General features: G+C 45.0%; 1 protein-coding gene across 2 annotated transcripts in view; it reads left to right on the forward strand.

Annotated features, from left to right (window-relative positions):
- Positions 1 to 14026, forward strand: part of DNAJC11 (DnaJ heat shock protein family (Hsp40) member C11) — a 75363-nt gene that overhangs the window by 35511 nt on the left and 25826 nt on the right. The gene's annotated exons all lie outside the window — the stretch shown is intronic.

The raw sequence follows: 14026 nt of genomic DNA on the forward strand, positions 1-14026 counted from the left end.
GACTTTTCAGTCCCGCATATGGTATTTCGTCCTTTGATTTGTTAGGGAAGCACATTGTTCTGAGTGCGTGCCCCAGCCCTATGGCAGATAGGATAGCTCAGTTGATTTAAGATACCAGATGTATGAATGGCTAACCAAATGTGGCCCAGTATTCCTGTTCAACTGTGCTTGGTAAGGGGACCCAGCAGCCGAACTTCCATCAGTGTGGCCAGGATGGCCTGGCAGGCAGCCTGAAAATCTCCTAAAGAAAAAGAACAGATTCTAGCATACAACTGGGAAGTGTGATAATATGAACTTCTGATCACATATATTCCCAAAAGTGGATTTTTTTAAAGACTCCTTCAGCAGTTAGAGGACCGTAAATTCAGAATGCTCCCATCTATTTGAGGCCTGCATTTCAAAGTATATCTACAAATGCCGACACCTCTCCTTTCTACTCAGCCTCCCTGCCACAGATGATGGCGTCAGTGATGCAGAGCGGCTTTTGATCCTAGGCAGGTAGAGAACTGAAACACCAGCCAAATCAACTTGGGGCATAGTTAGGAGTGCTAAAGTTTCTGAGGCATCCTGAGCCATGTTCGTGAGTTCCCTTCAAGGGGCCAGTGGTCAAGGCCACGCACTGTGGGGAGGTCTGGTTTGAAAGGTCGGTGTTGGCAGATGGAGTGAGGGTTGAGAAGATGGGGTGGAAGCCTGGCAGGAGCAAGCTGTTGCTTTGGTATCTTTGCTGTTCTGGCTGGAGTTTTGCTGCATTCAGAGCAATGAAGGGGAAAGAGAACGTCACAGTAGCCTGAGCCTCTGTGTCCTGCAATAAAATTGGCCATCTGGGTGTGCGCAGTGATTGCTTATTGGGATTCTGTGAAAATGTGTCTCCAGGCCATGTTTCTGTGGAATGAGGGAGCACAGCTGTGACCATTTCACACAAGCATGCAAGTTATTGTAAAATTCCTAATACTTTGCTACTTGCATAAACTGCTTCCAAATAAATAAGGCATTTTCTAACCAGAAATAGTAAGTGATAACCAGATGTTGGCTGTGCAGCATTTTGAGAAGAGGTTTTGAGCTAGGTCTTTTATTCTGTTTCAGGGGAGTTTGCTTTTCATGATGAGTGGGAAGGGTTTGGAATGTTCTCATCCAAAGAAAGACAGGGGCAATCTTCTCCTTTTAAGAAAACCACAGGAGAAGGATACTCCTGATGACAATCGGGCTCAGCACTGACCTATCCCAAGGTATAGGCAGGCTAGGTACCATTATTGGTACTGCCATTTGAAATTTGTTTTTTTTTTTTTTTTTTTAAGATTTTATTTATTTATTCATGATAGTCACACAGAGAGAGACAGAGAGGCAGAGACATAGGCAGAGGGAGAAGCAGGCTCCATGCAGGGAGCCCGACGTGGGATTCGATCCCGGGTCTCCAGGATCGCGCCCCGGGCCAAAGGCAGGCGCCAAACCGCTGCGCCACCCAGGGATCCCAATGCCATTTGAAATTTGGATGGGCATTTCTCTCTATTGTTACTAGTAAGCTTATTGGGTGGGGATTTTTCAGGAGGATGTATATACCAAGAACAGGCAAAGAGGTCAAATGGGAAAAATCATTGATTGGAAATACTGACTCTGACACAGTGATGTGTTTAGTTTTCTTGTCTGTAAAATGAAGCCGTCTAGGGGTGCCTGAGTAGCTCAGCCAGTTGAATATCCGACTCTTGGTTTCAGCTCAGGTGGTCATCTCAGAGTCATGGGATTGGGCTCTGTGTCAGGCTCCATGTTCTCAGCACAGAGTCTGCTTGTCCCTCTCCCTCCTCCTCAGCCCCTCCCCCTGCTCGAGTATATGTGCATGCACTCTCTCAAACAAATAAAATATTTTTTTAAAAAGTAGGAAATAGGTGTTAATTTATTCAGACCAAGTTAATTTAACAGACCAAGTTTGTTGAGTAAATGCACAGTGATACTGTGCATAGGTCCTAGTGAGGTTAAGAACTCAGTGTCGTGTCCATGTTTCCTTCAGCACTGCATGGGAAATACTTGGCTTGGTCAGGCAGTTCTGGGCCTGTGGTGAGTGGGCTTGAATGAGGTCTGGCCATTGGGATTTCAAAATGGCCATCTGACAACACCATTCAGCCTTCTCCTGTGGCCTTGGCCCAGTGGTGTTTCAGTGTGGCCAGCTACCTTTGAATCTTGGTTTATGTGAAATAAGCTTTGGGAAACACTGTGGGGCTTAGAAATAAATGAGCGCAATCTCCAACTCTAGAGTGCAAGCCACCAGTGGAATGCGTGTGCAGACACACTCACACGCACAGGTGCCAGAGACAGCATGGTGGTGCTTTCCGCTTGGAGTCAGGAGCCCTGTACAGGGATTCAGATTCCACCCTCCCATTATGGGCTCTGAGTCAGGCCACTTTTCCTTCCTGTCTTAGTTCAGTTTCCCCTTGTGTGAAATGGAAGGTTTGCCACCAAACCCACTATGGGGGGTCAGAAGACCCCCAAAGTCCTTAGTTTAATTGCCTCTGTTCTGTCTTTGTCGTGTGAGAGGAAAGTCCTCTGTGTTTCCTGCTGGAAAACCCCAAGCTCAGATTGCTGGCATCTGAGGATCTCCCGGGCCCTCATATGGAGCAGGTCTGGGAGGGAATTTATGGCTGGGACAGACCAATGAGACTCATCGGCATCTGGAGCACCACGTGTGACTGGACTGTAACTGGACTGCCCTGGCCACCCTACCACTGTCTTCAAGATGTCTGTTTCATTGGCTTAGTCCATCTACATTTCTTGCCTTTTTAAAGACTTAAGGTCATACAATAGGGTTGTTCTGTGCCATGTTCATTCATATTGATTATTTTGATTCCTTTCTTTGTTAATACCCATAAGCCTTCTATCCCTCTGATGGCAGCCACTCTACGAGTCTAAGGACATCAGATCTCGGACAGCACTGTGGGACTTTATTACTGCCTTCTAATGAACTTGTTCACATCCCATGTGAAGCAGAGCCTTAAGTCAAAGACTGCTTGGGAGGTGTCAGGGTCTGCCCCTGAGGGTGTGCACTGCTTTCAGAACCTGTTATATTACAGTTCAGGGGGTACACTGCATTCTTTCCTGGACCTTCCATTTCCTTTCTCCATACAGAGGTCAACATAAACTCCCTGGCAAGGCCTTCTTTCTGATTTTAGAAAGGCCAGCTTAAAAAAAAAAAAAAAGAAAGGCCAGCTTATCAGTTTGGTTCCTGTAATAGCTTAAAAATATGATTCAGCTTTATCAGGAAAAAAATCTAAATAACGTATCAAGGATCCATATAACAGTAAAAATATCTTTAAATCCCAAAATGTTTTCATAAAGATGCAAGATTACATTACTCAATTATTTTTAAAGGGTTTTTTAAAAAGCTGTGTATCGGCTGCCGTGGCTAATGATTGCAGGCATTCGAATGAGCCCATGGCTACGACTTCAGTCTGTTCTCTGGAAATGGCTCTGATGTCATAAACTGCCTCGGCTCCACTGACAGGAACATCTTGCAGAAGAAAAGCTGTTTGAACCCATATGTTTGTTGTGCTCAATGGCAGGAGGGGGCGATTCAGCGGATGCAGAAACAGGCAGCTATTGAAAGGGAAGAAATTGGGAAGTGTCATGGACGGGCCAAGTCCAAGGAGGCTGTTGTTTACAGCAGAGTCTGCAGAAGAGGACAAGTGATGGCTACAGGAGGCCGTTCCTGCCATCCTGACAGCATAGCTGCTCAGAAACAAGATGTCAGAATAGACACTGCTATTTATGTAGGGGGGAGGTGGGCAGTGGGAAACTCTGGAAAGTTTGTGTTTAATCCTCCGTGATGTCAGACAACAAAGGTTCCAACTTTGATCTCAGAATGAATCTGCAAAGACAGTCTCAAGAGCCACCCTAGGCTCATCAACTCTAAAACAGGCAAACTGCACATTGCCTCTTAACGCAATTGCCTCTTTTGGTGGAGTTTTCAATTAGTAATTAAGAATGTGTTTGACAGAAATTTCTACATTATGCTTATGGCCAGATAAAATATAAACATGAAAATAATTCAGAACGGAACATTCCTGACTGAATGAACAACTGATTCTACTCAAAGAGGGTTGATTAATGCATCATCTCTAGCCTGGTGAGAAGCTTCTCATCGTGGGAGAAAGGCTGTCACTTGGCATGCTCAGAATTTCTATGAATGATGTCAATGAAGATATGTCTATCATATTCTCAGGTGACCCAAAGCCAGAGGACAAAACCACAATTCTAAAAGATCCCAGTGACCTAGAATGTGAAGGTGAAACGTTCTAGAAGGGGAGACGGGAAAATGGTGGTCTTTAACTGACTGGGCTTAATGTTAACAACAGTTTAGAATATTTGTAGGTTGGGGATGGGTAAGGTAAAGATGATTCATGTATTCACAAGGCAGTTTATATTGGGTGCCTGTAAGGAGCCAGGCCCTGTTTCAGATGTAAATGTGCAGCAGAGAATAACATACAAGACCCTGCCCTCTTGGATTCTAATTGAGAGAGAGATGCAATAAACACAATACGTAAATTATATAATATGTTAGAAGGTGAGGTGATAATGCTATAGCCGGAAGATAGATCAAAGTAAGGGGTGAGGACCACAATTTTAAATAGGGTGCTCAGGGATCCCTGGGTGGCACAGCGGTTTGGCGCCTGCCTTTGACCCAGGGCGCGATCCTGGAGACCCGAGATCAAATCCCACATCCGGCTCCTGGTGCATGGAGCCTGCTTCTCCCTCTGCCTGTGTCTCTGCCTCTCTCTCTCTCTCTCTCTCTTTCTCTGTGACTATCATAAATAAAAATTTAAAAAAAAAATGCTCATTTTAAATAGGGTGCTCAGGCCTTGTTAAGAAAGTGATAATTGGAACAAAGACAAGGAGAGAAGAGTTATCCATGTGGATATCGGGAAGAGCCTTCTAGATGGAGGGAGCAGCTAGTGGAAAAGGATAATGGGTCTGGTGTGTTCCAGGAATAGCAAAGACACCAGTGTGTCTGGAGCAGTGGTGGGGGAATTAGTAGCAGCTGAGGTCAAAGAAACACATCTTCCCCTTCTCTGTGGAGAAGCAGCAACTGCTCTTTTTTTTTTTTTATGATTTTTTAATTTATTTATTTATGAGAAACACAGAGAGAGAGAGAGGCAGAGGGAGAAGCGGGCTCCATGAAGGGAGCCCAATGTGGGACTCGATCCCGGGACTCCAGGATCACGTCCTGGGCCTAAGGCAGGCGCTAAACCACTGAGCCACCCAGGGATCCCCCAGCAACTGTTATTAATTCATGACCGTTTGAGAGAACAGAACCAACAGCATGAAGACGATTTTGGCTTGGTGTAAGGAACAGTGAACAAAGCAGGCTGCTGGGGACCGAAGGAACCGCACTTTTATCCACCATCTCATCCTGAACACAGAGCAGCAAGGACCTACATCTTCGGGGGGAGGGGGGGGGGAGAGTTATATAATTAAGATAAAAATAAGTTTTCCCGGCTGTTCGCAGAGTCAGTGTGGGAGTGGATTCCAGGCCGGCAGGTGGTGCTCCCATCCGGGCTGGGTGGAGTTCCTTTGATGACCTCTGGGGGAGGGAGGGCTGCCCCCAACTCTCCCGCTCCAAGCCCTGCCTGTGAGCAATGCTGTCATTTGGTTCTGTTGGTTCTTCCTGAAAACTTCTGACATTCATGGGCACAAGAAGTCTACTAATCTTTAAATATGCATATAAGGCCTTTCCGAGATTTTACTCATTTTTAAGGTTTTTTTATTTGAGAGAGAAAAAGAGAGAGCACACGCTTGCACAAGTGAGGGTAGGGGCAGAGGGAGAAGCAGACTCCCCTCTGAGCAGGGAGCCCCACATGGGACTCCATCCCAGGACCCCAAGATCCTGACCTGAGCTGAAAGCAGACAGTTAACTGACTGAGCCACCCAAGTGCCCCAAGATTTTAATAGTTTTTAAGGAAACTAGTTTTGAAGTCTGAAGTGTGGGGAAATTTTTTCAGTTTTTGTGGTCAAAGTCATATTCATAAGCAGTGTAGTAGGTAACTAGGGACGCCTGGGTGGCTCAGTGGTTGAGCCTCTGCCTTTGGCTCAGGGCATGATCCTGGGATCTAGGATCGAGTTCCACATCGAGCTGCATGTGGGGAGCCTACTTCTCCCTCTGAGGGTGTCTCTGCCTCTTTCTCTGTCTCTCATGAATAAATAAATCTTTAAAAAAAAAAAAAAAAGTAGGTGACTAGACAGACACAAGCAGTTGCCTCCTCCCACCCGTCTCTCTAGGCCTGACTCCAGCCCCCCACCCCAGAGGCGCCACTTCCAGCACTCTGAGCTCTTGCTTGGGACATTTCTGTGTCCCTGAGTTGTGTGTTTATAATGTTCTCTGTTTTTTTTTCAGTCTTAGCAATTATGTGTTGACCTCCCGCCAGGAAAGATAAAATGCAGTTCCCCAGCACACACACATTTGCCATTCCACCCAGTGTGGTTATAACCCCCTTTTGAGTTAAGTGAATGTTCACTGAATAAATGCTTGGCCAAGCCAGGTGATGTACCATGACTACCTGACTTTTTTTTTTTTTTTAATAAATTTATTTATTTATTTTAGAGAGGGCGTGTGGGGCTGAGGGGTGAGGGGAGTGGACAGAGGGAGAGGGAGAGGCAGATTCCTTGCTGCAAAGGGAGCCTGACACGGGGCTCAATCTCACAACCCTGAGATTATGACCTGAACCGAAATCAGAGCCCACTGCTTAACCAACCGAGCTACCCAAGGGCCCCCACCTGACCTCTCTTTTTTTTTTTTTTTTTTTAAGATTTTTTATTTATTCATGAGAGAGAGAGAGAGAGGTAGAGACACAGGCAGAGAGAGAAACAGGCTCCATGCAGGGAGCCCGATGTGGGACTCGATTCCAGGACTCCAGGATCAGGCCCTGGGCTGAAGGTGGCACTAAACTGCTGAGCCACCCGGGCTGCCCCTGACCTCTCTTAAAACACTTTTCCCTCCACGGTGTTATAATTGTCTCCTTTGGTTTCTTTGATGAGCTTTCTATAAATCTGTCACTAATTTGTTTCCAGACTGTCAGGACTGAACGTGTCCCCCTCAGTGCTATCGGACTCCTTAGGTATGCTGTCATTCTCGCTGATTCTGGTGGCACCCCTTGAAGCCCCATACTTTCTGGCCTGCTGTACAGCTGGGGCCCCAGGATGTCCCTCACTGGCTTCCTTGGAATGCCTTTCTCTTCCTTCAGTGAACACCTTCTTCCTTTCCAAGGAGCAGCCCCAGGAAGCACTGCCAGACCCTGAGACACACTGAACAGCACCTCCCTCCCTTGGATGGGTTCCCACACCTCCCTCCTTTTTTGATATATCCTTTTCTATGGAGAAAACCCATCTTCCAGTACCTTCATTAAAGAAAATCCCTGAGGGGTATCCCTGGGTGGCTTAGTGGTTTAGCGCCACCTTCGGCCCAGGGCATGATCCAGGAGTCCCAGGATCGAGTCCACGTCGGGCTCCCTGTGTAGAGCCTGCTTCTCCCTCTGCCTGTGTCTCTGCCTCTCTCTCTCTCTCTCTCTCTCTCTCTCTCTCTGTCTCTCATGAATAAATAAACAAAATCTTTAAAAAAAAGAAAATCCTTGGAAGGCAAATTTTTTTGTCCTTCCCATACACACACATACTTTGTTGTCTTTTTTTTTTTTTTTTAATGATAGTCACACAGAGAGAGAGAGAGGCAGAGACATAGGCAGCGGGAGAAGCAGGCTCCATGCACCGGGAGCCTGACGTGGGATTCGATCCCGGATCTCCAGGATCACGCCCTGGGCCAAAGGCAGGCGCTAAACTGCTGCGCCACCCAGGGATCCCCACTTTGTTGTCTTTTAAAGGAAAAATTAATAACATATTTATATATACACATACCTAGAAAGGATTACATGTAACGCATAAACCTTAACAGTAATAACAGATGTGGAGGAACCCACCGCCTGACCTTGGGACAAGGATATTGCCCACACCTTGCATCCACTTCCATGGCCCCCTCCTGCCCCATCTCCCTGCTGGAAGGAAGCACGATCTGAAGGGAGTCATCCTTCTGGTGCTTTTTAAAATTTTGTCACAAATTGGATGTATGCTTAAGTAATCCACTGTTTGGTTTTTATTGTTTTCGAGCTTTATAAAGATGGTACCACGCTATAGGTGGTCCTCTGGGACTTGTTTTCTACCCACACCTCCTACTCTTTCAAAAGTCTGTGTGTCTCATGAAGTCGTGACTCATTCATTTTCGTTGCTATATCCCACAATTTATCCATTCTCCAGCCAGTGGGTGTTGAGATTGTTTCCGGGTTTTTGCGATTATGAACATTGCTGTTGTGAATGTTCTTGTGCTTGTCTCCTAGTGCACGTGTGCGAGAGTGTCCACAAGCACCTGGATATAAATTGGTGGGTCATTGGATATGCAAATGTTCAGCTGTAAGAGATGTTGCCACCTTGTTTTCCAGAGGTCAAGTGTGGACCTTGCGTAATTCAGAATGTCTTTTTGTTGTTGTTAAGTTTTTATTTATTCATGAGAGACAGAGAGAGAGAGAGAGAGAGAGAGGCAGAGACACAGGCAGAGGGAGAAGCAGGCTCCATGCAGGGAGTCTGACATGGGATTCAATCCCGGGTCTCCAGGATCAGACCCTGGGATGAAGGCGGTGCTAAACCGCTGAGCCACCCAGGCTGCCGCCAGAATGTCTCGATTGTATCTTTATACTTAACTAAGTGTAAAGCATGTATCTGCATACTTTTTACAGTTTGTGTATAGATAGACGCACACATGTTAGGAAGTGTGTCTCAGTATTTAGTTATAGCTTTATATTTAATGTTAGAAATGGCTGCTTTTTATCTGTTTTAGACCCAAAAAATGATGGTTTTATATAATTCAGCTTACTAATTCGACTGGTAATTAAGTTCCAGTTTGGAAGTCATTTTTCCTCTGAACTTGGAAGACCTGGTTCCAATGTCTTCTAGTTTCTGGGACAGGTGTTGAGAAGACCCATCCAAGTTCCTGATTCTTGTGTATGATGTTCTTTTCCCCGTTTGGAAACCTGTAGGGTCGTCCTGTCTGGGCTCGTGCAGCTGCATGTGGGAGGCCTCAGGTGAACTGCTCACTAGTGCCAGGTGCATTCAGTGTCCCCCCAACACACCCCCTCTCCCACTTCTCCCAGCCCAGGGTGCCCCAGCCCTGGGGTATTTTCGCATATTGTCCACATTCCTTCCATTTCACATATTGGACCCACTGGATTCATCGTCTCACTTGCTAATTTTTTCCTCTCCATTTTGCATATTTTTGGTTTAGTTCTACTTGTTTGAGAGTTTCTTTTTCTAGGTTATATTCCAGCCTTCCTACCCGTGTGAAAATTCCTGCCGTATTTTTTAATATCTAAGAACTTTGTTCTTCTCAATTTGTCATTGTTTTTGTAATTCATGAGGAGGTAAAAGGTAGGGCTTTGGTTCTTGAGCCATGGGGATAGATGCCCTGCATTTGAGTTCTGTCTCACACCTCCCAGCTGTGTGGCACTTGGCCTCTTTGTTCTTGGTATCTTCATCTGTAAAATGGAGACAGTAACAGTACTCATATTGTTAATGAAAAGATTAAATGGAATAATACATTCAAATACTTAGAGAGTCCCCGACACAGTAAGCATTCATAAATGCTTTTTTTTACAATTAATGTAATATCTTATTTTTCTAAGGATATTACCTAGGCATTTCTTGCCTTTTTTTTTTTTTCTTTTTTTTTTTTCTTTTTTTTTTTTTTTTGACATTTGTATTCTCTGATTCTTTCTGGTTCCTTTTGATCTTTACTTGGTTTCAGACTCTTGTGTTGGATGTTTCCCTCAAAGTTCTGGTAATCTCTGGCTGGCTGCCCTTAAGGAGTGAGTGAGGCTCAGGGGATGTGCCATGTGCTCGACAGGACTTGTCACTGACAGCCTAAACTCTGGGCTGTTTGGATGGAGACTCCCCACCCCTGAGACCCAAAGGTTAGTGTTAAAAGGCCTCTTCTCCTTAGCAGATGATGCTTCTGTGTACAGGAAACCCCAGCCTCTCGGTCTTGCTGCTGATGCCCCCATAGTAGTAGTCTAGAGATGACCACGCCATGTCTCACTTGGCCCTTGTTTCCAGTGCCTGCCCTCATCTCCCCTGCCAGTTGGACCTGGCATGCCTTCCCTTCATTTCTTCAAAGAGCAAAGCCTCTGTCACTTGTCTCCTTAGTGAGCTGGCGACTCCGGAGGCACTCTTAGTGCCTGGTCCCTCTGGTTCCTGAGCCAGCTTTCTCTGCTCCATCAGTGAGTGCCTCCATACTTTTCCAGTTTCTAGGGCTCAGTTAGCGCCTCCTACGGGTCACCTTTGTTATTCCTTGAGTGTCACTTTGGGAGAGAGGAGGGCTTCAAGAGAACAATCCTATTGGCTTAACCAAAAATCCATATTTATTTATTGGAGATAATAGCACCGGAAGTTATTTGCCCATAATCCTTGAGATATAGGAACAATATAAAGTGGCCACAACTCTGTCAAAATGCAGCTTCTTCATTTAAAAGACCGGTGGGGAGGGGCACTTGGGTGGCTCAGGGGTTGAGCATCTGCCTTTGGCTCCAGGCGCGATCCCGGGGTCCTGGGATCGAGTTCCACATCGGGCTCCCCACAGGGAGCCTGCTTCTCTCTCTGCCTATGTCTCTGCCTCTCTCTGTGTGTCTCTCATGAATAAATAGATAAGATCTTCAAAAGACAAAAAGACTGTGGGGAGATAAGGGTGGGCACCTGAGTGGCACAATCCATTAAGGTTAAGCGTCTGACTCTTGATTTTGACTCAGGGTTGTGGGATTGAGGCCCAAGTAAGTTCCATGGTCAGTGGGGAGTCTGTTTGAGATTCTCTCTCCTTTTTCTGCCCCTCCCCTCACTCTCCTCTCCCTCTTTCAATCTCTAGCAATCAATCAGTCTTTAAAAGACCATGGAGATGAAGAGCAGGCCCCAGGTCAAAAGGGCTTGGGCAGGGATCCCTGGGTGGCGCAGCGGTTTGGCGCCTGCCTTTGGCCCAGGGCGCAATCCTGGAGACCCAGGATCGAATCCCACATCGGGCTCCCAGCATGGAACCTGCTTCTCCCTCTGCCTGTGTCTCTGCCTCTCTGTCTCTCTCTGTGTGACTATCATGAATAAATAAATAAAATCTTTAAAAAAAAACAAAACAAAACAAAACAAAAGGGCTTGGGCAGAGAGGTGGTGGAGGTGGGTGTGGCTATAAACAGCCAATACAGGGATCCCTGTGGTGGTGGTAATATTCAGTATGTTGACTGTATTCCGAGATGCAGGAATGCAAGTAGGCGATCAAATTGTGTAGAATTAAACGTATGTGCCACAAATGAAAAAGTAAACAGGAAATCTAAACAAGACCGTTAGATTGTATCAAGGTCAATATCCTGGTGTGATATTGTACTCTAGTTTTTCAAGATGTTACAATTGGAAGAAAAATGATGCATCGGATCTCTCTTATTTCTTAACAACTGCCTGTGAATCTACAATTATCTCAATAAAATTTTCAGTTTAAAAAAAAAAGAACTAGATAATGGTTCCCAAAACCAGTAGGTTAACTCAACTATATCACAGAAACATTTGTTTATTAAAAGTGTAGATTCTGGGGATCCCTGGGTGGCTCAGCGGTTTAGCGCCTGCCTTTGGCCCAGGGCACGATCCTGGAATCCCGGGATCGATCCCACATCAGGCTCCTGGCATGGAGCCTGCTTCTCCCTCCTCCTGTGTCTCTGCCTCTCTCTCTCTCTCTATCATGAATAAATAAATCTTTTTTAAAAAAAGTGTAGATTCTGGGGGTGCCTGGGTGGCTCAGTGGGTTAAGGTCATGAATCTCAGGGTCCTGGAATCCAGCCCTGTGTAAGGCTCCCTGCTCAGTGGGGAATCTGCTTCTTCCTCTCCATCTCCTTCTGCCCCTCCCCCAACTCGTGCTCACACTGTCAAATAAATAAAGTCTTCTTTTAAAAAGTGCAGATTCTTGGACCAGCTGAATAGGAGTCTGTCAGGCTGCTACCTGGGAATGTGTATTTGAACAAACTTCAGATGGCGGCTGAATTGGAACTGCTGCAGTAATCTGCAGATGAGAGAGTAAAAAAATATCTTTTTTATGGTGCTTGTTTTTATTCATTGGTTAAAGAAAAAAAGTTGACTTATGCCTGGTTCATTGGGCAGTCCAGGAAGATGGTGATCCATTGGGGTTATAGTTTATAGGTTGGAATAGATGTCTAAAAGGTGATCTCTCCAGCTACTTCCTCTTACATTTAGCTCCTTAAACCTTTGAATCTTATCAGTTGGTGATTTTTACTGAGTAGCTCAAAGCCTGAGACACTAAGTAAATCATATTCACTTGACAGGTTGTGTTACATTATTATTGCCATGACCTGGTTGTTTGAAGATAGTTTGAGGGCAGTCCAGGTGGCTCAGCGGTTTAGCGCCACCTTCAACCCAGGGCGTGATCCTGGAGACCCGGGATCAAGTCCCATGTTGGGCTCCCTCCATGGAGCCTGCTTCTCCCTCTGCCTCTGCCTCTGTCTCTCTCTCTCTGTGTGTCTCTCATGAATAAATAAATAAAATATTAAAAAAAAAAGAAGAAGAAGATAGTTTGAAACTGTGCGATGTGTTCCCCATAGAGTCCAGGCACTTCTAATCTGGGGGAGCAGAAACTGGCCTGTATGATAGATTGAATCTTCCAGCTCCTAAACAAGTCACAAAGATCTCAGTTGGGAATCTGTAGCTGCCACATGTCCCATTGACAGTTTTTCAGTAGTATTATGATTGTATGTAAAGGAGTTCATAATTGTCATCATTGTCACCTTTTTGTACATTGATGGCAGAGTACCCTAGAATGAGGGTCAGCTAACTATGGCCTACTGTCTAGTTTTCAGCCCATGAGCTAAGAATTGTTTTTATTACATCTTTAATGGTTTTTATGAAATCATACAATAATTTGTGACACATAAAAATAATATTAAACTCAAATTTCAGTGTTCTTAAAGTTTTATTTGAACACAGCAACGCTCATTCATTTAAGTATTACCTGTGGCTCTGTGGTGCATCCAGTAACAGCACAGACTGGAGTAGTTCAACCATAGTTGTCCACAGAGCCTTTTAAAATACTGTCTGGTGCGCAGCCCCTGTGGCTCAGTGGTTTAGTGCCACCTTTGGCCCAGGGCGTGATCCTGGAGAACTGGAATCTAGTCCTGCATCAGGCTCCCTGCATGGAGCCAGCTTCTCCCTCTGCCTCTCTCTCTCTCTTTCTCTCTCTGTCTCTCGTAAATAAATAAAATATTTTAAAAAAATACTGTCTGGCCCTTGACAGAAAAAATTTGATGATTCTGCTCTAGAAAAATAAGGTGAAATATGCAAGTATTTTCCTTTGTAAACTTTTTTTTTCTGAAAAATGTGATTTAATAGCAATAATAAAAGAAAACAAGCCTGTATATATTCAATTAGAAGTTGTTGGGAAAGCCCTGGTTCATTAATTTATCCAGCATTAGATTTGTTTTATCTTTTTCTTTTTCCTTGATCTTTTTGACCTGTCAGAATTCAGGAATTCAGAATCTGACTTTCATCCCTCAAAGTTATGACTTCTCCTATAAAAGCATATTGTCTTGAAAGATTTTGAAAATGAGTTCTAAGATGCAGCCAAACACCTGGTTAGCATGTAGAGAAGAAAGCTGCCCGGTTCTGGTGCTGTAACCAGTCCATTTTCGAAAGGTTATTTCCTTGAAATGGAAGTACAGCAGAAGGCAGGCATCCAAACCACTCCTTAAAATATTAAAAGCTGTGTCCTTGTGAACTCACAGTGACATGATCACTCATTCTCTGGGACAGTCCATTTCATCAGCCATGGCTGGCACTTGAGCCTAACATTCTGTGCAGCGGCTCCCTTGACCTTTCTGGGTTAGTCCTTTTCCATTGACTTGGATCAGCACCAAAGACTGTTGAGTCTCAAGTCACTGGTTCATTGGAGTATGTGGTTATTTTGGCCTTG

This window comes from Canis aureus, chromosome 3 (genome assembly GCF_053574225.1).
Source record: "Canis aureus isolate CA01 chromosome 3, VMU_Caureus_v.1.0, whole genome shotgun sequence".
Lineage (NCBI taxonomy): Eukaryota > Metazoa > Chordata > Mammalia > Carnivora > Canidae > Canis > Canis aureus.